Source organism: Scyliorhinus canicula, chromosome 12 (genome assembly GCF_902713615.1).
Source record: "Scyliorhinus canicula chromosome 12, sScyCan1.1, whole genome shotgun sequence".
Taxonomy (NCBI): domain Eukaryota; kingdom Metazoa; phylum Chordata; class Chondrichthyes; order Carcharhiniformes; family Scyliorhinidae; genus Scyliorhinus; species Scyliorhinus canicula.
This window is the reverse complement of record NC_052157.1, coordinates 159680463-159705348: the sequence shown is the minus strand read 5'-3', so window position 1 is coordinate 159705348 and position 24886 is coordinate 159680463. Positions and strand designations below refer to the sequence as shown.

General features: G+C 51.7%; 1 protein-coding gene across 3 annotated transcripts in view; it reads left to right on the top strand.

Moving 5' to 3' along the window:
• Positions 1–3085: 3085 nt before the first annotated feature.
• The window catches only part of bcas3 (BCAS3 microtubule associated cell migration factor), a 1085633-nt gene continuing 1063832 nt past the window's right edge, over positions 3086–24886 (top strand). Inside the window, exon 1 of one of the 3 annotated variants that reach the window (XM_038814687.1) lies at positions 3086–3326. The gene's annotated coding sequence lies outside the window, so the exon portion shown is untranslated. The remainder of the gene's footprint in view (positions 3327–24886) is intronic. The other 2 variants (XM_038814685.1, XM_038814686.1) reach the window with 2 other exon arrangements.

Genomic DNA, 24886 nt, shown 5'->3' with positions numbered 1-24886 from the left:
CCTCTACCTCTGGAAAGAAGGCACTCAACTTAGCTTTGGTCAGGTGCCAAGTGGGTCAGCTTAAGCTGGATCAGACCAAGCCACACACACCATGACATGGAGTTAACCCTGCAAAGGTCCACATCTCACCATCCACAATAGGTCCCCACTCCCTCTCCCACCTCGCCATCACCTTATCTGCTGAACCCCAACCTCTACCTGTTTTTAAAATTTAAAAAAAAGTCCAATTAAGGGCAATTTGTCGTGGCCAACCCACCTACCCTGCATTTCTTTGAGGTGTGAGAAGTGAGACCCATGCAGACACAGGGAGATGCCCGGTTCTCTCTCTCTCTCCCCTGCCAGTCTGGTTTCTCTCTCTCTCTCTCCTGTCAGTCCGGTTTCTCTCTCTCTCCCCTGCCAGTCAGGTTTCCCTCTCTCTCGCTCTCTCTTGTCAGTCGGGTTTCTCTCTCTCTCTCCTGTCAGTCGGGTTTCTCTCTCTCTCTCTCCTGTCAGTCGGGTTTCTCTCTCTCTGTCTCCTGTCAGTCGGGTTTCTCTCTCTCTCTCTCTCCTGTCAGTCGGGGTTCTCTCTCTCTCTCTCTCTCCCCTGCAAGTCGGGTTTCTCTCTCTCTCTCCTGTCAGTCGGGTTTCTCTCTCTCTCTCTCTCCTATCAGTCGGGTTTCTCTCTCTCTCTCTCTCCTGTCAGTCGGGTTTCTCTCTCTCTCTCCTGTCAGTCGGGTTTCTCTCTCTCTCTCCTGTCAGTCGGCTTTCTCTCTCTCCTGTCAGTCGGGTTTCTCTCTCTCTCTCTCTCCTGTCAGTCGGGTTTCTCTCTCTCCTGTCAGTCGGGTTTCTCTCTCTCTCTCTCTCCTGTCAGTCGGGTTTCTCTCTCTCTCTGTCTCCTGTCAGTCGGGTTTCTCTCTCTCTCCTGTCAGTCGGGTTTCTCTCTCTCTCTCTCTCCCCTGTCAGTCGGGTTTCTCTCTCTCTCCTGTCAGTCGGGTTTCTCTCTCTCTCTCCTGTCAGTCGGGTTTCTTTCTCTCTCCTGTCAGTCGGGTTTCTCTCTCTCCTGTCAGTCGGGTTTCTCTCTCTCTCTCCTGTCAGTCGGGTTTCTCTCTCTCTCTCTCCTGTCAGTCGGGTTTCTCTCTCTCTCTCCTGTCAGTCGGGTTTCTCTCTCTCTCTCCTGTCAGTCGGGTTTCTCTCTCTCTCTCTCTCTCCTGTCAGTCGGGTCTCTCTCTCTCCTGTCAGTCGGGGTTCTCTCTCTCTCTCTCCTGTCAGTCGGGTTTCTCTCTCTCTCTCTCTCTCCTGTCAGTCGGGTTTCTCTCTCTCCTGTCAGTCGGGTTTCTCTCTCTCTCCTGTCAGTCGGGTCTCTCTCTCTCCTGTCAGTCGGGTTTCTCTCTCTGTCTCTCTCTCCTGTCAGTCGGGTTTCTCTCTCTGTCTCTCTCTCCTGTCAGTCGGGTTTCTCTCTCTCTCTCTCTCCTGTCAGTCGGGTTTCTCTCTCTCCTGTCAGTCGGGTTTCTCTCTCTCTCTCTCCTGTCAGTCGGGTTTCTCTCTCTCCTGTCAGTCGGGTTTCTTTCTCTCTCCTGTCAGTCGGGTTTCTCTCTCTCCTGTCAGTCGGGTTTCTCTCTCTCTCTCCTGTCAGTCGGGTTTCTCTCTCTCCTGTCAGTCGGGTTTCTCTCTCTCTCTCTCTCTCCTGTCAGTCGGGTTTCTCTCTCTCTCTCTCTCTCTCCTGTCAGTCGGGTTTCTCTCTCTCCTGTCAGTCGGGTTTCTCTCTCTCCTGTCAGTCGGGTTTCTCTCTCTCTCTCTCTCTCCTGTCAGTCGGGTTTCTCTCTCTCCTGTCAGTCGGGTTTCTCTCTCTCCTGTCAGTCGGGTTTCTCTCTCTCCTGTCAGTCGGGTTTCTCTCTCTCCTGTCAGTCGGGTTTCTCTCTCTCCTGTCAGTCGGGTTTCTCTCTCTCTCTCTCTCTCTCTCCTGTCAGTCGGGTTTCTCTCTCTCCTGTCAGTCGGGTTTCTCTCTCTCCTGTCAGTCGGGTTTCTCTCTCTCCTGTCAGTCGGGTCTCTCTCTCTCTCTCCAGTCAGTCGGGTTTCTCTCTCTCCTGTCAGTCGGGTTTCTCTCTCTCCTGTCAGTCGGGTTTCTCTCTCTCTCTCTCTCTCTCTCCTGTCAGTCGGGTTTCTCTCTCTCCTGTCAGTCGGGTTTCTCTCTCTCTCTCCTGTCAGTCGGGTTTCTCTCTCTCCTGTCAGTCGGGTTTCTCTCTCTGTCTCTCTCTCCTGTCAGTCGGGTTTCTCTCTCTCTCTCTCTCTCTGTCTCTCTCTCCTGTCAGTCGGGTTTCTCTCTCTCTCTCTCTCTCTCTCCTGTCAGTCGGGTTTCTCTCTCTCCTGTCAGTCGGGTTTCTCTCTCTCTCTCTCCTGTCAGTCGGGTTTCTCTCTCTCCTGTCAGTCGGGTTTCTCTCTCTGTCTCTCTCTCCTGTCAGTCGGGTTTCTCTCTCTCTCCTGTCAGTCGGGTTTCTCTCTCTCCTGTCAGTCGGGTTTCTCTCTCTGTCTCTCTCTCCTGTCAGTCGGGTTTCTCTCTCTCTCTCCTGTCAGTCGGGTTTCTCTCTCTCCTGTCAGTCGGGTTTCTCTCTCTGTCTCTCTCTCCTGTCAGTCGGGTTTCTCTCTCTCTCTCTCTCTCTGTCTCTCTCTCCTGTCAGTCGGGTTTCTCTCTCTCTCTCTCTCTCTCCTGTCAGTCGGGTTTCTCTCTGTCTCCTGTCAGTCGGGTTTCTCTCTCTCTCTCTCTCCTGTCAGTCGGGTTTCTCTCTCTCTGTCTCCTGCCAGTCGGGTCTCTCTCTCTCTCTCCTGTCAGTCGGGTTTCTCTCTCTCTTTCTCGCGCGCGAGAATTCAATGTAAACATAACCAAGTCACCACGCGACTAACGGTCAGTCGCGCGCGCACCAACCGCCCGGCCACCCGCCGTTGAACCCCGATTAATCGTCGCCCTTTTGGAATAATCACACGCGCGAAATAACCCAGGCAGTGGCGGCAAATTAGTGAAATTCAAACCTTGTGAGGTTACCAGAGCCGGAGACGTTTTACTTTAAACCGGAGCCTTGAGCTACTGGAGGAGGGCCAGCGGAAGTCCCGCCCACCGCCGTTGCCGATTGGACAACATAACCAGATAGGGGGTGGGGCACAGACCAACGCCGGAGCCGATTGGCCGCCGCGCACGTCAGTCGTTACCGGCCCCGCCCTCCCCTTCCCCCACCTTGCCTGCGCCGCAGACGACGCCGTTGTTGTTGTTGTTGTTGGCAAGCGCCTGATCGCAGAGTGGGAGACCGAGCGGCAGCGAACTAGTGACGGGGTTTGTCCCACGTTTTAATTATCCGGTAAGATTCAAAAGAGTGGGTTCACCGGGGAACCTTTTGGAAAAGGGGGGAGGTCGGGCCTGGACCCTGCTTGTCACAGGATCCCAGTCAGTGATGGTCCCTCTCAGCTTCATTGTGAACGTTGTCAGCCCAGCTCGATTCCGGGCTCTTCCACCTGTTTAGCCGAGGGAAGGACGTTATAATTATATCACTAAAAACAACTGAATCGTCTGCACCTCACTGAGCTGCCCGCTGAGGGAACGACATCTCCTTTCACCCAGACTTCCCAAAATGCTTCACAGCCAATGAAGTAATTCTGGTCTGAACTCGTCAGGCTGGAAACGTGGCAGCCAATTTGCACACAGCAAGCTCCTACAAACTGGATTGTGCCAGTGGCTGGATCATCCATTTCTAGCGTATGTTTGAGGTGGGACTGCTGGGTTACGGGGGTAGGGTGGAGTTGTGAGTTTAAGCAGGGTGCTCTTTCCAAGGGCCAGTGCAGACCTGACAGGCAGAACAGCCCCCTGCGCTGTAAATTCTATGATTGTATGATAATTAAGGATCAACAGGAAGAGATCCCTCTGCCCCTTTTCGAAATAGGGGCCATGGAGTCTTTCACATTCACTTAAAAAGGCAGGCCGGCTCTTTTGTTTCGACATCTTATCTGAAAAGCAGCACCTCTGAAAGTCCAGCACTCCCTCTGCACTGTGAGTGCCAGACTTGGATCTTGTGCTCAAGTCTCTGGAGCATGATTCAAGGGCCACAGTGTTCTGACTTGAGCAAGAATACTGCCACGACTGACATCTGGATGGGATACTTTTATTTTCTCTGGCCCCAACACACTCACCCACACCCACATCTTGCCACACTTGAATCTATTTTGGTCCTTATTTTAAGCACTGGAAATGGAAATTGTGGCCTTTATTCACTGTTACAGAATCCTGTATTTGTCTGTAATTCAGTTATTGACTGTGTCTTATTGTGGATTATATATGGATGACATTCTCTTGCTCTTGAATTATTGCCATCTGTGGTCACGGTGAGTGAGTGATTGTCCTGGTGTTGTTAATCACACATGGTAAATATGAGATGTGCCAAGTATAGCGCTACATTGGATAACTGGTAATGTAGCACAGGATTGTGGTCAACTCATTCTCTTTGGATGTAAAATTGTACATTGCAGAGATAGCATGATATCCAATTGCAGAGAACAAAAATATCTTACAGAATTTGATAAACCGCTATCCAGCTTGATGGGGCTGAGATAATCTTTTTTTTCAACCCATCATGCAGTTTCTGTCTGCATACCATGTGAAATGTATTCTATTGTGAACGCTAACCAAACCGCTTACGATATTGAGCAAGCCACACGGAAAACCACAAATAATAATAATAATCGCTTATTGTCACAAGTAGGCTTCAATGAAGTTACTGTGAAAAGCCCCTGGAAGATACATCCAGACATTTGTGGAATCTAAGCAAAGATTAATAATCCAAGCTTGTAGTTCGCACTGTTTAATGTTGACCTACGTTACTGGGAAGGTGGCGCACCAATGCTGCTGGCAGCATGAGAACTAGTACATTTCATAATTTTGGGTTATTATTGTTCTTGTAGCTATGTATAGATATTGAAATAGGAAGAGGTGTAGGACATCAAGCCTAGTCCGTCATTCAGTTAGAGCATGGCTGATCTTTAACTCCATTTACCTGTGTTGGCTCCACAATCACCTTAGCTTAAAAAAAATCTATTTCACTCAGTCTTGAATGCTCCAATTTTCGCAGCAACAAAAGCCCTTTATGAAGAAAGAAAGGCTTGCATTTATATATTGACTTTCATGAACACCTAAAGTCCGAAAGCACTTTACAGCAAATGTGGGAGAGAATGCCAGATTATTTAGTACCCATTGTGTCCTCTCTTCTAAGTAACTTGGCTCTCATATAAAACTTCAGGTTAAGTAATTCAGGTTATTTTCGTTCAATTGTATGTGTTGACAGTTGACAAATTGAAATTGCTACATTAACCGGACAACTTTTCCATTATATATTTCTATATCTAAATTAGTAATAAAACTACATACAAAAATTTAATTGAAAGCAAAATACTGTGGAAGATGGAAATCTGATAAACAAGAGAAAGTACTGGAATTACACAGCAGGTAAGACAGCATTTGTACAAAGAAAAGCAAAATTAATTAATGTTGAAGGCCTTTCAACAAAACTAGGAAGTTTGAAATTTTATATATTTCAGGGATGTGATCCAGTTATTCCCAGTTACATTATGCAGTCTGATCCAGTCTTACTCCTACCCTCTAACTCCACATCAACTGAAACACAGAAGCATTGTAAGAAGTCTTACAACACCAGGTTAAAGTCCAACATGTTTGTTTCAAACACTAGCTTTCAGGGCACTGCTCCTTCCTCAGGTGAATGAAGAGGTTTGTTCCAGAAACATAAAAATAGACAAATTCAAAGATGCCAGACAATGCTTAGAATGCGAGCAGTTGAGGCTGGGACCTGGGATTCATGTCGCATTACATTCATCCCCCACCATCTGGCCTGGGCTTGTGAATTCCTACCAACTGTCCTGGCTTGAGACAATTCACACCTCTTTAACCTGGGGTTACCCCTATCTCTGGATCTGTAAAGATTCAATTACCTGCAAATGCTCGCATTCTAAGCATTGTCTGGCATCTTTGAATTTGTCTATATATATGTTTCTGGAACAAACCTCTTCATTCACCTGAGGAAGGAGCAGTGCTCCGAAAGCTAGTGTTTGAAACAAACATGTTGGACTTTAACCTGGTGTTGTAAGACTTCTTACTGTGCCAACGCCGGCATCTCCACATCACAGAAGCATTGAAAAGAGGAGCTGGAGAAGGCCATTTGGCCCTTCGAGCCTGCTCCACCACTTATTATGATCATGACTGATCATCCAATTTAGTAAGCTGTTCCCGCTTCCCCCATAGCCTTTGATCCCTTTAGCCCCAAGTGCTATATCTAACTCCTTTTTAAAAATATATATTTTATTCAGGCATTTGTATTAATAAACAACAAACAAAACAAATGAGAACAGAAGTAAAATTGTACAACATAATAAATAACCAACACCCAACCACCACCGGCCTACCCCTCCCGTCCTGCCTTCCCATTTTAACCCCATTATTCACCCTCCTCTTTCCCCCTTTGCTGACAATCAATCCTCCTTAAAGAAGTCAATGAACGGCTTCCACCTCCGAGCGAACCCATTGACCAACCCCCTCAAGACGAACTTGACCTTCTGCAGCCTCAGGAATTCTGCCAGGTCATGCACCCACATGTCCGCTTTCGGCAGCTCCAGTCCCTTTATTCAAGCAAAATCCGGTTCCGGGCTATGAGGTAGGCAAAGGCGAAGACCTTGGCCTCTCTCACCCCCTGGACTCCCAGGTCTTCCAATAGCCTGAATATCGGTACCTCTGGACCCGGGGGCACCTTCACACCAATACCTCGGACATTAAGTTCTAAACCCCTGCCAGAACCCCTTCAGTTTCGGATATTTCCAAAACATGCGAACATGAATCGCTGGTCTCCCCGCGCACCACCCACACCTGCCCTCTAATCCCTCAAAGAGCCTACTCATCCCAGCCACCGTCATATGCGCCCTGTGGACTAGCCTTGCACACGATGAGGATGCATTCGCCCTCCGCTTCCTCCCATGTCCCGGTCTCCACACACGTCCGTTTAACATATCCCAACGGAGCTACCTCCCAGTCCATCAGCTCCTTATAGACCTCGGACACCTTCTCCTCCCCTACCCCCTCCCTTGACAACACCTTAGCTTGCACCCCAGGGGTGACAACCCAGGAAAAGAAGGCACCTCTCTCCTCACGAAATCCCCGACATGTAAGTACCTAAAACCATTCCCCCTGGGCAGCTCATATTCCTCCTCCACGCCCTCTAATTTCGCAAAGCTGTCCCCTATGAACAGATCAATGAATCGCTCAAGCCCTGCCTGCCGCCGAAACCTCGCATCCAGTCCCCTCCCTGGTGCAAACCTATGATTATCACAAATTAGTGCCCACACCGAGGCACCCTCCATACCCTCAATGCCAACCCCACCACTGAGCTCACGAAGTACCTGGCCGGCGGGAATGGCAGAGATGCTGTCAACAATGCCCATCAGCTCGTTCCCTTACAAGACGCCGCCTCCATCCCAACCCCTCCCCCACAACCCATTTCCTGACTATAGTGATATTAGCTGGCAAGTAGTAATTCATTATATTCAGCAACACAACCCCCCTCCCCCCGCCCCCAATCCAAACCCCCCCCCCCCCCATACAAACCCAGAGATCAACACCTTTTTAAAGAATGACTTTGGGGCAAAGATCGGGAGGTTCTGAAATATAAACAGGAACCTTGGCAGCACCGTCATCTTCACTGTCTGCACCTGTACCGCCAACAACGTTGGCAGCACGTCCCACCTCTTAAAATCCCCTTTCATCTGTTCCACCAACCGAGTCAAATTTAACTTATGCAGCTGCACCCATTCCTGCGACACCTGGATGCCCAAGGACCTGAAACTCGCCCCAACACTTTAAACGACAGCTCCCCCAACCTCATCTCCTGCCCTCTGGTCTCAATCGGGAACACCTCGCTCTTTCCCACGTTCAGCTTGTACCCGGAGAAACGACCTCCAAAATCCCCATAATGCTGGCAATGCCCCTCAATGAGTCCGAAATATATAACAACAGGCCGTCCGCTTACAACGAAACCCAGTGCTCAACCCCCCCCACAATCCCTTTCCAATCTCTTGATGCTCTAAGTGCCATAGCTAAAGCAAAAAAACAACGGGGAGTGTGGGCAGCCCTGCCTTGTCCCATGGTGCAACCTGAAATATCCCAAACTCACCCTATTTGTCCGCACGCTTGCGCCTGGCGCCCTCTACAGCAAACGGACCCAGTCCACAAACCCCTGCCCAAACCCAAACCACCCCAACACCTCCCACAGATACTCTCACTCCACCCAGTCAAAAGCCTTCTCTGCGACCATTGCCATTTCTACTTCCTGCCCCTCCGGGGACATCATGATAACTTCAAGTAATCTCTTCACATTTGCTGACAACTGCCTCCCTTTCACAAACCCCGTTTGGTCCACACCTATCACCTCCGGGACACAGTCCTCAATTCGCAAAGCCAACACCTTCGCCAACAACTTAGCATCCACATTCAGCATAAGGCGGTATGATCCACACTGATCCGGATCCTTATCTTTTTCAGTATCAGGGAGATGGATGCCTGCAATAGTGTGCGGGGGAGTTCCCCCATCTCCCTAGCCTCATTGTATGACCTCACCAGCAACGGCCCCAGGTCCCTCCACAAACTTTTTATAAAACTCCACCCAGAACCCATCCGGACCCAGGGTCTGCCCTGCCTGCATCACCCTCATGCTCTCCATCACCTCCCCCAACCCAATAGGGCCCCCAAACCTTGCACCAATTCCTTGTCCACCCTGTGAAACTTCAACCCACCTAGGAACTGCCGCATTTCTCCCACACCCCCCCACCCTTCCTATCCCATCCCTCACTATCAATCCCCCTCGCCGCCTCCTGTTTCCTAAGTGGGTGAACCAGCATCCTGCTCGCCATCTCCCCATACTTGTATATTGTCCCCATGGCCCTCCACAACTGCCCTACCATCTTCACCATGGACACCAATCCAAACTCTATCTGGAATCTCTCCCTCAATAACCATGCCTCCGGGGAGTCCAGGTCAGGAATCCTCCCCAGGACCTGCCTCATAAATTCCACATTGTCCCAGTTTGGGGCATAAACATTTACCAGGACCAATGGCATCCCCTCCAGCTTCCCATTCACCATCACAAACCTCCCCGCCCCTCCCCCAAATGTGCCACAACGCTCCCCGCCTCAAATGCCACCCGCTTGTTCACAAACACTGCCAACCCCCTCGTCTTCACATCCAGTCCCAAGTTGAACACCTGCCCTATCTATCCTTTCCTCAGCCTTGTCTGATCCTCTGGGCGAGATTCTCCGCAAATGCGGAGAATCGTAAAGGCTGCCGTGGGACAGGCCGTGACCCACGGCAGCCTTCACGCCCACTTCCGGGTCGATTCTCCCTCCCGGGCGGGGCTAGGAGCGCGGCCCCGTGCGTCACGGCGGCGCGGCCTTGATGACGGTCGTCAAGGCCGCACGCCAAACATCACGCCGGCTGACGCGGCCGATGACGTCAGCCGTGCATGTGCAGATTGGACCACGCCAACCCGCGCATACGCAGTTGGCGTCTTTTCCCTCAGCCGCCCCGCAAGACGTGGCGGCTTGATCTTGCGGGGCGGCGGAGGGAAAAGAGTGCACGGCCCGCGATCGGTTGGGGGGGGGGGGGGGGGCAGACTAGCGAGAGGGCGTGAAAAATGTCGGGAGGCCCTCCCTCTATTCTCCCACCCGGCGTGGGGGGTGGGGAATCGCGCCCTCTATCTTTAAATGTATCTCTTGTAGAAAAACTACGTCTGTCTTCAGTGACCCTCAGGCCCACACTTGGATGTCCACTGTCATCATTCCCTTTTCAGCTGTGCCACACCAACTGCACCCTTGTCAGAACCTCCCCTCCCCTAAACAAAACAACAGCCCCATCCCCCTCCCCTGCACCAACAAGCTGACTACCCTCCATTGTGCTCCCATTAACTAGCTCGCCCAGCTAGCCTGGCAGCCCCCGTCCAAGGCCTCCAAACCTCCTACCCCAACCTTATTGACCCCCCCCCCCACCCGTCTGCACTCCCTACAGAGACAAAGAAACAGAAAAAGGTGCACTCACCCTTAATGCTCCCCAAGCATCCTACCACCAAGCCCAACAAAACATTTCCGAGGAGAAAAAGCTCTCCAAAAACCACCAAAAGGAAACACCTCACATCTCCTTCAAAGTTCAATGTCCTCCTTCTCCATTGTCTCTCAAAAACTCCATCGCCTCTTCTGGTCTACCAAAATAGTATTCGCGATTCTGGAAAGTCACCCAGTCATGTTCTTTGAAACATCAGCGAATATAATACTAAGCGATAAAAGCAAATTACTCCGGATGCTGGAATCTGAAACGAAAGAGAAAATGGTGGAAAATCTCAGCAAGTCTGCTGTCAGACTTGCTGAGATTTTCCAGCATTTTCTCTTTTGCATAATATTAAGCGACTCAGTCTCCCCTCATACGTCAGTCCTGCCATCCCAGAAATCTGTCTGGTAAACCTTCACTGCACTCCATCCATGGCAACAGCATTCTTCCCCAGATAAGGAGACCAAAGGTATGCACAAAATTCCAGGTGTGGTCTCACTAAGGCCCTATATAACTGCAGCAAGACATCCCTCCTCCTGTACTCTAATCTTCTTGCTGTGAAGGCCAACGTGCCATTTGTCTTCTTTATCGCTTCCTGCAGCAGCATGCTTTCAGCAACTGGTGTACAAGGACATCCAGGTGTCGTTGCTCATTCCCCCTCTCTCAATCCATAACCATTCAGATAATAACCTGCCTTCCTATTGTTGCTACCAAAGTGGATAACCTCACATTTATCCACGTTGTACTGCATCTGCTATGCAGTTGCCCACTCACTCAACTTGTCCAAATCACACTGATGCGTCTCTAATTCCTCCTCACAGCTCACCCTCCACCCAGCTTTGTGCCATCTGCAAATCTGAAGTCACTACATTTAATTTTCTCACCTAAATCATTAATATACATTGTGAATAGCTGGGGTCCTAGCACTGATCCCTGTGGTACTTCAGTCACTGCCTGCCACTTGGAAAAAGACCCCTTTATTCCGACTCTTTGTTCCCTGTCTGCCAACCAGTTTTCTAACTATATCAATACACTATCCCCAATACCATGTGCTTTAATTTTACATGCTAATCTCTTAAATGGGACCTTGTCGAAAGCCTTCTGAAAGTCCAAATAAACCACATCCACTGGCTTCCCTTCATTAACCCTGCTAGTTAAATCAGACGAATACATTTTGGCTTCACTCTTCATGTGCAAACCCACAGACGGATCAACTAATGGCGCTCTCATTGTGCATGTATTTACTAAAGGTGTTTATTGCCATAGTCATATGGACTTCTTAATATACCCAAATTGCAGTGCCTTTGCACTTTGTCTTGTGTGCTGTTTACCCGTAACTTGATTTATATACACTGGTTATGTCTGAGAAAAGTCACGACAAACGAAAATTCTGAGCTCTGTACTTGTTCCATTTAATTTTGAATTATGGACAGATGATTATTTTATTCTAATGTTCCCCTCTGGCAGTTTCAGTCTATTTCTGGGTGCAGAGGTTTTATGATGTCCAGTCACTAACTCTGGCAAACTGATACTCCCTTACACACTTGCGAAACCGGTCACTCATTTGTACTACGGTAATTTTCTTCCTTATTATTAATTATCTTTTGCCACATCTTGCTGGCTCTTTTGTTTCCAGGCCTCTGTGACATTCAGTTAAGCACATGTAAACATCTTGGGTAGTTAAGTCACATTTCTGATTATTGATTATTGATTAACTATTCAGTGGAAGTATCCCTGGTTTGGACTCACAAATAAGGAGGAGGAATGTGCCATGTTTGTAATTTAAAGTCCTAGTGAAGCATATACATTGTGCTGAAAGTCCTCTCCTTCGTAATGATCTGATGAGAGCAAAATACTCTGAAACATGAGGGCAATTTGAATATATTTCTTTTTCCTGGGATATGATATCACTGGCTAGGCCAGCATTTATTGCTCATTCCGAATTACCTGGGGTCAGCCACAGTGCTTCAAGTGCTAAAGGTACATCCATGGTGCTCTAAGATTGGAAGTTCAGGAATTTAATTCAGTGATGATGAAGGAACAGCGATATACTTCTAAATCAGGATAGCGTGTGACTTGGAGGGGAGCTTGAAAGTGATGATGTGCTTTCCATCCTAGTCCTTATGGATGGTAGAGGTCACTGGTTTGGAAGGTGCTGTTGAAGAAGCTTTGGCTAGTTGTTGCAGTGCATTTTGTGGTGGAGAGGGTGTGTGTGCTTCTGTACCGTATTCAGGACATGTGCAATTGTACATCATACAAAGAGGACAAACAAGTGTATACAACGATCACAAAGGTATCCCCACAGCCCAGTCCCATAATTCCCTTTTTTATCCAAACTCCCACCCCCATTTGTTGACAACCACCAGCTCCTTACAGAAGATAGTAAATGGCATCCACCTCTAATAGAACCCTTCCTCCAATCCTCTAATGGCGTATTTGATTTTTTTTCAAGTGCAGGAACCCTGACAGATCCCACAGCCATGCCATCACCTTAGGCGGCGCCGATGCCCTCCAGCTGAGCAAAACCCACCTTCGGGCTATCAGAGGCCAAGGCCAAAGTGTCAGCCTTCTTCCCCTCCTACAGTCCCAAAAAGACCAATAAGATTGCCACTTATGGGCACAGCTCCACTTTAACCCTCAAAAACTCCGACATAATTTTGAGGAAGGAAACCCAGAACTTGACAGTCTTAGGATATAGAACATACAGTGCAGAAGGAGGCCATTCAGCCCATCGAGTCTGCACCGACCCACTTAAGCCCCTACATCCACCCTATCCCCATAACCCAGTAACCCCTGCTAACCTTTTTGGTCACTAAGGGCAATGTTTCATGGCCAATCCACCTAGCCTGCATGTCTTTGGACTGTGGGAGGAAACCGGAGCACCCGGAGGAAGCCCATGCAGACACGGGGGGAATGTGCAGACTCCGCACAGACAGTGACTCAGCGGGGAATCGAACCTGTGAAGCCACAGTGCTGGCCACTTCTGCTACCATGCTGCGCTCATGGGCAGGATCAAATAATTCAGTCGCCGGCCCCCTTGAACAACACTTGCATCTATCCTCCACCCTGGAGAGAACTCACTCATCTATGCCCTGGTCATGTACGCCCTGTGCACCACTTTAAACTGAATCAAACTCAGACTTGCACACGAGCAGGTAGAATTAACCCTATTCAGAACCGTGGTCCACACCACTCCTCAAAAGCACAACCCAGCTCTTCCTCCCATTTTCCGATTACTTCCACTCCAGCATTGGCCTGCCCCAAAGGTGCGGAATCAGGGGCTAGGCTGGCGGCGGAGTGGTTTGCACCCCGCCGGCTGGCGTGGAAGGCCTTTGGCGCCACACCAGCCGGGGCTGAAGGGACTCCGCCGGCCGGCGCGTGTCCGCGCGTGCGCTGGAGCGTCAGCGGCTGCTGACGTCATCCCCACGCATGCGCAAGAGGGGGTTCATCTACGCGTCGGCCATCGCGGAGGCTGACATGGCCGCGCTTAGGGAAAGAGTGCCCCCCACGGCACAGGCCCACCCGCGGATCGGTGGGCCCTGATCGCGGGCCAGGCCACCGTGGGGGTACTCCCCGGGGCCAGATCGACCCGCACCGGCCCTCCCGGGACCCCGGAGCCTGCCCATGCCGCCAGATCCCGCCGGTAAGAGACCTAGTCTGATCTACCCTGGCGGCACTGGCAAAGAACCAGTGGGACTTCGGCCCATCGCGGGTCGGAGAATCGCCGGGGAGGAGGGGGCTGTTGCGAGCGGCCGCCGACCTGCGCGGCACAATTCCCGCGCCCGCCGAATCTCCGGTGCCGGAGAATTCGGCGGACGGAGGGGTGGGATTCATGCCCCCCCCCCCCCCCGGCGATTCTCCGACACGGCGGGGGGGGGGTCGGAGAATCCCGCCCATGGTTCCTGCGGATCGGCGCCATTAGCGTGATAGATTCCAGTTTAGAGTGCTGTCTAAATTGGCTGCATATTCTCAGAGAAACTGTTGCCACTGGGGGCTCATACAGTAATTGGCTGGCAAGAATGGAAGAGGAGCAGTCACAAGTGTCCTCAAACTTGAACCTGTACAGGAACCCTCCTCCAACCACCCCCAAACCGACACCGTGTCCATGACCCACCACCGCACTTTCTTGATGTTTGCTGCCCAGTAATAAATAATGTATCAAGTTAGGTAATGCCAGCCTCCCGACTTTCTATCTCTCTGCAGGAACGCCCTCCAAACCTAGAGAGTGGGGGCAGGGCGAGGTGGGGCTTACCCACCCACATGGGCAGAAAGATTGGAAGACACTGAAACGCAAACAAGAACCTTGAAAGAACAATCATTTTAACTGTCTGGACCCTTCATACCAATGACAATGGGAGGGCATCCCATCTCCTCAAGCTTGCCTTCAGCTCCTCTACCAGACTGCCAGGTTCAACTTGTGCAACAAGCCCCAATCATGAGCCACCCATATCTCTAGGCGCCTAAAACTAGTCTTGGCCAATGAAGCGGTAATCTCTCCAGATCAGCTCCCTTCCCTGGAATAGTTCATTGGAAAAACCTCACTCTTGCCCATGTTCAATCTATAACTTGATAAGGAACCAAACTTCCTCAGCACTTCCATTATCTTCCCCACATTGGCGAGAGGGTCCGTAATGTACAGTAATAAGTCTGCGTACAGGGACACCCTCTGCTCCCTCGCTCTCTATGCCCTTCTTCCTTGCCGACGACCTAGGTGCAATAGCCAAAGCAATCAGGAATGGGGAAAGTGGACATCCCTGCCTTGTACCCCTATACAACTGAAGGTACCCCAAACTTTATGCATTGGTGTGAATGCTCGCAGCGAGAGCCCTGTACAACAGCCCAATCCACAAAATGAATTTAGGCCCAAAGCCAAATCGCCCCAGTACCGCAAAAAGGTACCCCATTCCACCCAGCCGAAAGCTTTTGGTGGGACCATGGAGATAATCACCTCTGGTTTGACCCCCAATGAGGGCGGCAGCACCACAGTCCGAAGTCTCCTAATGATGGCCAACAGTTGCCGGTCCTTAACAAATCCTTGTTGCTGTCTGGAGGACTGTTCTTGGTCCTGGACCTTGTGATAGTGCAGGACTGCAAACCTTGAGAGTAACTACATGGGCAGCAAGGGGACCTGAGTATGAGGTTTTTTGCCATTAGCGTCTTTGATGTTGCCAAACTGCTTGCAGTGGAGTGGACCGATATGTCAAAAGTGCCATTGGAAAATCATTTTTCTTTCAAGATGCCCCCTTTTTTAAAATAAATATTTTTATTGAAGTTTACACTTGTTCATTGTACAGGATATGATTGAAACAGTTATTATTTACAATTCACATGTTTTTCCTTTTTAGGCACCCTCTTGTTTTCGATCTTTTCCTGGGTACTCTCCTGGTGTTTCCTTGAGTTCCTCCCTTGTTCTTGTCTGCTTTTTGTGGTCCTGTTGGTTCCTATTGGTCCCCCTGTCCCCCTCCCTTCCTATCCGTTATTGGCCTCTAACAGGTCTTGGAACAAGCTGATGAATTGCCCCCACGCTTTGTGGGAGCCTTCATCCGACCCTTGGATGGTGTACTTGGAATTACTCCATCTGGAGAAGATTGACAGGCCTGCCAGCTAGTCTGCAGCTGATCGCCAGCCGAGCAGGAGTCTCTGCCGGGCGATTAAGGAAGCAAAAGCATGGGCATCGTCCCTCTTCCCCATATGAAGTTCTGGCAAGTCCGATACTCCGAAGACTGCCACTTTCTTGCACGGCTCCACCTTCACCCCCACAACCATGGTCATCACCTCGAAGAAGGCTGTCCAGAACCCGATAAGTCTGGGGCAGGCCTAGAACATGTGGGCATGGTTGGCTGGGCCTCCCTGGCACCGTTCACACTTGTCTTCCACCTCCGGGAAGAAACTGCTCATTTGGTTTCTGGTTCGATGCATTCTATGCACCACTTTAAACTGCTTGAGGCTGAGCCTTGCGGTAGAGCTGGCACAGCTTAGTGCTTCACTGCAGAGTCCCCATCATACTTCTGTCCATAGTTCATCTTCCCATTTTTGTGTTTCTCCATCTCGTGGGTCTCTCGCCTTTCTAAAAGTCATCCATCTATGTCTCCACAGTTCCCTTTCTCCATACTGCCCATGTCCAGTAGCTCCTCCAACATTGTGTCTCTCGGGGCCCGAGGGTACCTTGCTGTCTCCTTGGGGAGAAAGTTTTTGATTTGTAAATTTCGGAGCTCCTCTCCGTTCGGTAGTTCTAGTCTCTCCGTCAGCTCGTCCAAGGTTGCAAGTCTGTCCCCCATGTAGAAGTCCCTAATCGCTAGCATCCCCCCATCCTGTCTCCACCTCTTAAAGGTGGCGTCTAGCATGGCTGGTGGGAATCTGTGGCTACCGCAGATGGGGGCCATGGTGTACACCTCGGTTAAGCCAAAGTGTTGTCTCATCTGGTTCCACGTCTTTAACGTTGCTACAACCACTGGGCTGGATGTGTGTTTTGCCGGCTGAGATGGGAGTGCTGTCGTGGCGCTGGTTCAGAGGGTCGTTCCCCTGTAGGAGTCTCCTCCACCCTCACCCATTCCATGCTCGGCCCACTTACCCATCCCCTCACCATCTCGGCTGTGACTGCCCAGTGACAGTTTTGCAAGTTCGGAAGGCCCAGGTCGCCCATGCTTCTTCTTCTCTGCAGTGTTGTCTCGGGGATTTGTGGATTCTTCTTTCACTCTTCCCCCACCCACCCACCCACACAAATGCCATAATAATTTTATCTATCATTTGGAAAAAGGCCTTGGGGCAGATGCCCTTTTCTGCCTCCCCATTAAATTTTGGATACCTGTGGGAGTTGGTGAGATGTCTAAATCTGTAGCTCTTGGCATAACAAATCAAGTAGTCATTAGCGAATTGCGGGACATTGTTGGACCCTACCGGATCCTGAATGCCATGTATCGCGAGCTGGTTTACTATGCCCAGGAATCTTTGGAGATCTGGAATGGAGGATGGGGTTGGAAATTCAATGATTGCCTTTGTTTTATGTGGGTTTGCCATGATGTCTTTTTGCTTACAATATTTTTTTTTTTTGGTTTTTTTTAAAATTTAGATTACCCAATTATTTTTTTTTCCAATTAAGGGGCAATTTAGTGTGGCCAATCCACCTACTCTGCACATTTTTGGGTTGTGGGGGCGAAACCCACGCAGACACGGGGAGAATGTGCAAACTCCACACAGACAGTGACCCAGGGCCGGGATTCGAACCTGGGACCTCAGCGCCGTGAGGCGGTTGTGCTAACCACTAGGCCACCGTGGTGCCCTTTTTTGCTTACAATATGAACTGAAATCTGAATAGCGATCTTTGAGAATTTGCACTTCTTATTTCAGTGTTAATCCAGCTTCCTGCAAGCTGCTCAAGACAGCCTTGAGTCTTATGTTGTGTTCCTCGACAGTCATTCCATGGACAAGAACAGCATCCATAGGCAGATGACTTCTTTTAGGCCTTGCAAGATGGCTGACATTGTGTGCTGAAAAATCCCAAGTGCTGCAGAGGACTGTCAACTAGAAGTCTGGGCGAAATTCTCCGCACCCGCGGAAAGTCGGCAAACGGTCGTAAAAATCGGGACCGTTTTACGACGGTCGCGAAGGCTTCATTTCCCGACCGATTCACTTCCTGGAAATGGGCTAGCAGCGCGGCCGCGTCAATTACGTGCGTGATGACGACGGAACGCGACGACGACACGAACCCGCCCATGTAACGCCGCCCGACGCCGTAAAAAGGCGCGGGCGACCACAGAATCTGTCGGGCAGGATGTCGGAGCCTAGGCGAGCTGCACCTCGCTTTATTGATGCAGACGTCGAGGCGCTGCTCGATGCCGTGGAGCTTAGGAGGGGCATCATCCGCCCGCGGAGAGGGCATCGCCAACCTGCCAGCACGGTACGCCAGGCCTGGCGTGACGTGGCTGCTGCCGTCAGTGCTGTGGGGCAGACCCCTCGCTCAGCAGAGCAGTGCCGAAAGAAGCTACATGACCTCACCAGGTCTGCCAGGGTAAGTGCCATGAGGGTGCCCCCTAGTCACAACCATCCCTCCCCCTTAACTGCCCGGGGGGGGGGGAGAGGGATTGGGGCAGAGTTATTTGAGGGTGGTTCACAAAGTTGTCACAGACCCAGCGCTCTGGCCCCGAGGAGAGATGCAATCATCTGATGACAACTTGCCCCCCCCCCAAACTGTGCCAGTATCAGAACGGACTTCTGAGACCTACCGTTTTGTAATGATCTACCTATGTTTCCTCCCCCAACAGGCCAAGGCCGGTCATAACCACCGTGAGCGGCACAAGACTGGAGGGGGTTCGCCCAACATGCACCCCCTCAGCACCTTTGAACAGAGGGCACTGGACCTTGTTGGGGGGTCTGCCACCCGCGATATCGCGCAATGCGAGGTTGGCGGAACTGCAGCAAGTGAGACAACCCTCCCTGACAAACACCCTCCCCCCCCCCCCATCCTCTGTCCCTTCACACACCCTGCCCACTGGGACACCTCCCCATCCTCTGTCCCTTCACACACCCTGCCCACTGGGACCGTCCAGCGGCCTGCCGAGCAAATCGAAATAACCCGTCTCATTCTCTTCCCTAGGACGTGATGCCGAACGACCAGGGCCGTCTGGCTGCAGACGGAGACACGAATCTGCCGCCACCTCACCCGGGGCCTCACAACAGAGGGTGCCCGATCAGCGGGCAGCCCTATCTGCCCCAACCCAATCTGCGGACCAGGACGCACAGAGGGTTCGAGGTCCACCACCACCACCAGAAATGGCCAGGGACAACCCTCCTGTCGCTGAGCGGCCCCACACCCTGGACGAGGACCTAACCATTGAGAGCGTCGGGCTTGCGGCACTGCTTTCTCCCACCACTTCCATCATCCCAGAGATACACACCCCGGCGGGCCTATTTAGTGATGAGTCTCCTGGGGCACAGTCTGGTTGTCACATCACAGATGAGCAGGTACAGCAGGTGGAGGTCGGAGCAACAGAGGGCCCGGACTCGCGGAGGCCAGACCAGGCCCAGGATGCAGCTGGCTCCCAGACGTTTTCGGAGTTCCTGGAGTTTCTCAACCCACCCGCACAGCCGATGCCTCAGGAAACCCAGGGAAACAATGACGGGATGAGGGCTTCCTTCCAGACTCTGCAGACGCTGTTAGAGGAGTCGATCCGCGTCCAAGAGCAGGGAGTGGTGCCGCTCATGGCAGAGACCCAGTCCGACACCGCACGGGTGGCATCCGCGGTGGAGGCAATGGGTCAGGTTATGCAAGACGTTGGGATTAATGTGCACGCGTCATCCTCGGCCCTGGACAGGGTTGCCCTCTCACAGGCAGCAATGTGCCAGAGCCAAACCGACATTGCCGGCGCCCTGCGGGCCATGGCCGAGTCTCAGCAGGTCATTGGCCAGTCGCAGCAGTCAGTCGCCGAGAGCATCAACCGCCTGACACATGTGCTGGATGGCGTCGTGCACAATCAGGTTGAGATCGCACAGTCCCTGGCGGGAATGTCTAACTCCCTGGACTCCGTCTCTGCAAACCTTCGGATCCTGGTGGATACCGTTGCAGGCCTCCAGGACTGGCAGCGCCAGGTGTCGGTGGTGCGACGGGGAACCTCCCCGCTCGCACCTCTGTCCCAAAGTGAGGCCCGGGGGCCACCGGGCTCCCCGAGGGAGGAGGAGGTTTCGGGGCCCGTCCCATTAACTCCATCACGGGACGTCCCGGAATTCTCGGCCTCCCCCCGTCCCATCCCTGGTGCATCGGGTGGGCAGCAGGCAGAGCAGGGTGGCACAATGTCACCCGAGACGCCCGCAGAGCAGCCTGGCCCATCAAGGCCGGGTCGCCCCAGGAAACGCTTGGCCAAGGAGAAACGAGTCGAGGGGGGCGATTCGCAGCAATCCTCCTCCACTCCTGCTGTATCATCTGGGGATTCACTTAGACGTAGTGGTAGGGCCCGTAAGGCAACTAAGATAGACACTGAGTAAGTTGGCACGGGTGAAGGGCACAGTTTAGTTGTAGGGGTAGGGCACCTGTAAATAATTGTTAATATTAAACACACTGTTCCACCTTACTTGTAATACCGTGTGATTGTTCCACAGCCACAGGAATCGTGATGGTGACCGAGTGTCGCTGGGGGTGGCGGGTGGTGAAACCTCGGTGCCGGGTGTGCAGTCCCTGCCCCTACCCCCCTCCCACAGCTAGCCCACGCGGGCACGTGATGGAGTGTCAGTGACGAACTCAGCGGCCACCAAGGTGGATGGTTCAGCTATTGCCATGGGTCAGACTCTCTCTAACGATTCTGAGCTCACAGCTCTTCGCAGAGCGGGCTGTCATCATTCCACATGGCACTGATCACACCCGCTGACACAGCCATCAATGTTGTGCCATTCCGTCTGGACCCAGTGATAAGCGTCATGTCGAAGTGGAGCAGTGTACACTGAGGGGGGGGGGGGTTTGGTGGTGGCAGTTGTGTGGTGACCCTCTGCATGACTAGCGATGCAGGTGGTGGTTTGGTGTTCATCGGGGACGTCACATGCGATGCGTGAACCGTGCTGCCACCATGGCGTCGCGTGCCCGCCGTCCTTGCCGGGTCCGTCGTGCCGCCTCCTGGACATCACCAGCACCTGGGTCGTGTCTGCGTGCTGCGCCCGCCACTCCGCCAGCGTCCTCCTCCTCCTCCTCCTCCTCCTCCTCCTCCTCCTCCTCCTCCTCTGTGCTGGCACCACTGCCACTAGCTTCTCCCTCCGCCTCCTGCAACAGGTCATCTCCCCTCTGCATCGCGATGTTGTGCAGCGCACAGCAGACCACTACAATGCGAGCGACCCTGTCGGCCTGGTACTGCAGGGCCCCTCCGGAGCGGTCCAGGCACCTGAATCTCATCTTCAGGAGGCCAAGGCAGCGCTCCACCACACCCCTGGTTGCTGCATGGGCCTCGTTGTATCGTGTTTCCGCATTGGTCTGAGGCCTCCGTATCGGCGTCATCAGCCAAGACCTCAGCGGATAACCCCTGTCACCTAGCAACCAGCCCCTCAGCCGGGGGGGACGTCCCTCAAACATCGCAGGGATGAACGACTGCGTTAGTATGTAGGAGTCATGCACACTCCCTGGGAACCTTGCACAGACGTTCATGAACCTCATGTGGGGGTCGCATACCACCTGGACATTAATGGAGTATGTCCCCCTCCTGTTTGTGAACACGTCCCTGTCCACAGCAGGCGGGCGCATGGGGACGTGAACACAGTCGATTGACCCCTGAACCCTCGGTATCCCGGCCACACTGGCAAATCCACGGGCTCGTGAGTCTTGACTTGCTCGGTCCTCGGGAAAGGTGATGTAGCGATCGGCGATGGCATAGAGGGCGTCGGTCACATCCCGGATGCACCTGTGCACCGATGACTGGGAGATCCCAGAGACGTCCCCGCTCGGAGACTGGAAGGAGCCGGTAGCATAGAAGTTCAGAGCGACCGTCACCTTGATGGCTACCGGGATCGCGTGTCCTCCCCCCGTTCCACGTGGGGCGAGGTGCGACAGGAGTTCGCAGATATGTATCACCGTCTGCCTACTCAGCCGGAGTCTTCTCCTGCAGGTGATGTCCGGCATTGTTAGGAAAGAGACCCGGACACGGTACACCCTCGGCTTTGGTCGTCGCCTCTGACGCCGTGGCTGCACCCTCACTCTCTCCTCTTCCTCTTCCTCCTCCTCCTCCTCCTCCCCCCCCCCATGCTGCTCGACGACTGGCAACTCCTCGGCCCTTCCCTCTGCTGCTGCAGCTGGCCCTGCAGCCACTGCGGGTTGTGGGTGTGGATGCTGCTGCATCTCCAAATCCAGTAGAGCTGCCCCAACCACTGCGCAGAACATAGCCGTTCTGTTCCCATGCATCGTGCTAACCTACAGAAGGGTGGTGGGGGGCGGAGAAACGGGACATGTTAGACGGACGTTAGTCGACACCTCGGCAGCCGCCAGCCATGGGATACCAGTGTGTCCCGGTGGCCTGGTCGCGCTGCTGACACGCGGTCAGCCTAACCCCTGGTCACTTCCTGCATCCAACGGCCAGTAAACTATGTCCTCCTCACGGGTGCGTCAGTGGCCTGTGGCCGGAAGCCACAGGGGAACCAGCGGCCGTGTCCTCGTCACCTGCACACCATGGCATGGTGGCAGACATTTTGTTACGGGGTTGGACGGCTCACTCTCTACCTAAACCCCCCCCCCCCTCCGTCGCCCCCCACTGCCTCCCCCGTCTCCCCCACTGCCCCCTCCGTCTCCCCCACTGCCTCCTCCGTCTCCCCCACTGCCCCCTCCATCTCCCCCACTGCATCCTCCGTCTCCCCCACTGCCCCCTCCGTCTCCCCCACTGCCCCCTCCGTCTCCCCCACTGCCCCCTCCGTCTCCCCCACTGCCCCCTCCGTCTCCCCCACTGCCCCCTCCGTCCCCCCCACCGCCCCCGTTCTGGACCCCCTCCCGTTCCCAGGGATGCCTTCCCCGTTGTGGCCAGACTCGAGCGGTGCGCTGAGCGGTGCGCTGAGCGGTGCGCAGAGTGGTGCCCTGACCTCCTCCAAGCAGTCGTCAGCCAGGCCGACTGGTTGACGAATTTAAAAAGCAGGTGTGTTTCACGACGTCCAAACAGGGCGCCATGACGTCGGGACTTCGGCCCATCCGGGCCGGTGAATAGCGGGGGGGCTCTCAGTGGCGATTCTGGTCGTGTCAGGGGCGGGAAGGAGGCGTTTGTCGGGAAACGCGACTCCGACAATTTGCGGGGTTCGGAGAATAGCGGGAGGGCGTCGGAACAGCGTCGCCGTAAAAATTTCCGACGCCCGCTATTCTCCAACCCGTCGTGAGTCCGGAGAATCTCGCCCTAAAAGTCTCATTCAATTAGCACCATTTCAGTATGCTTCTTGTGCCTCTTAAATGATCACTTCAAATTCTGTACAGTTCCGGTCACCATATTATAGAAAGGATATTATTAAACTAGAAAGAGTGCAGAAAAGATTTACGAGGATGCTACTGGGTCTTGATGGTTTGAAAAATGAAATGAAAATGAAAATTTGCTTATTGTAACGAGTAGGCTTCAAATGAAGTTACTGTGAAAAGCCCCTAGTCGCCACATTCCGGCGCCTGTTCGGGAAGGCTGTTACGGGTTTGAGTTATAAGGAGAGGCAGGATAGACTAGGACTTTTTTCCCTGGAGCTTAGGAGGTTTAGGAGTGAACTTATAGCGGTCTATAAAATAATGAGAGGCATAGATAAGGTAGACAGTCAACATCTTTTCCCAAAGGTAGGGGAGTCTAAATCGAGAGGGCATAGCTTTGAGGGGAGAGATGCAAAAGGGTCCGGAAGGGCACTTTTTTCATACACAGGGTGGTGAGTGTCTGGAACAAGTTGTCAGAGGCAGTAGTGGAGGTGGGTACAATTTTGTCTTTTAAAAAGCATTTAGACAGTTATATGGGAAAGATGGATATAGAGGGATATGGTTAAATGAGGGCAATCGGGACTAGCTTAGTGGTAAAAACTGGGCAGCATGGATAATTTGGGCCGAAAGACCTGTTTTCTTGCTGTAAACCTCTATGACTCTGACAAATCTGCATCCATCACTACTTAATCCTAGTATTGTGCAGCCGAAAATACCCTCTGCACCCACAATTCAAATTTGGAAAAGCTATTGAGTGGTTTTCTAGTCGTCCACTCCTGCACTTTACAGAAATTTGAGTGACTGTTTATTGCTGCATGGCACTGAGTGATAGTGAGGTGAAGTTCAGTGTTGGCACACTATCCCGAGATTTTTCTTTTATGGTTCTGCTTGTATTGGAGAGTGCAATTGGAATTGTGAAATAATTTTTTAGTTTGGGACACATTCCTCCCCCTCTACCAGTAATATTTGTGCCTTTTTCTTGCCGATGACTCTCACAAAGTTGATACTTTCACAAATGCATGTTGAATTATGGAGGAGAGTGTTCATTTTCCAATCCAAGAGAAAGTGATTTTCATCAATAATATTTCAGTGAAGCATTAGACTCCCTTGCCCTTTTATGAATTTCTTGACTATTGGCTTATTATGTAAAATCTAGTTAATGTAGACTTGTTCCTATTTATTATTTATGCTAGCTTTATTGAAACAAATATTGATTGTGGTGTATGTATTGAATAACTTCCTAATGCAGACAGTGTATTCAATTATTATGTTTCTAGGTATTAGTGGATACTCCTATATTATGTGCTTTTGATGATTTGACTTGCGTGGTTCTCTTTATTTGGGTGCGAGTAGTCACTTCAAATTCTGACACGCTGAGGTTGTCTGTAGAATCGAGGGTTCTGGAACTTCTTGGCCAGTTTTGTGTTAAAATTACATTGTGAAAGCTTACATGGAATATTTAATATAAGTAAGACATTCTAATCGATCATCACAATTGCATTTTAAATTTAATGCTTGGATTTGAATCTAATCTTGAGAGTGTCAGAGCTAAGGTACTCTGCCTGGGTATCGCAGATGGCAACAATAGCACCCCAAAACAAGAGAGGAAATACCCTTGGTAACCGGATCGAAGCACCTCCTCTTAGACTACTGCAGGCAAAATACACGATTCTCCCACATATATAACAATATGACAACTACTTATGAATATTTCAGAAAATTCAGCTTTATGCTCTGCATGTTTGAAAGATGTGAATAGAATCTTCAACATCCAAGCCAGTCTGCAAAACCACTGTACAACTTTGGGTTTGGTGGGGCAAAAGAGTAGGAAGATCACATGTTCCAGTGGTTCAGATGGACGTTAATGATCAGCTGGC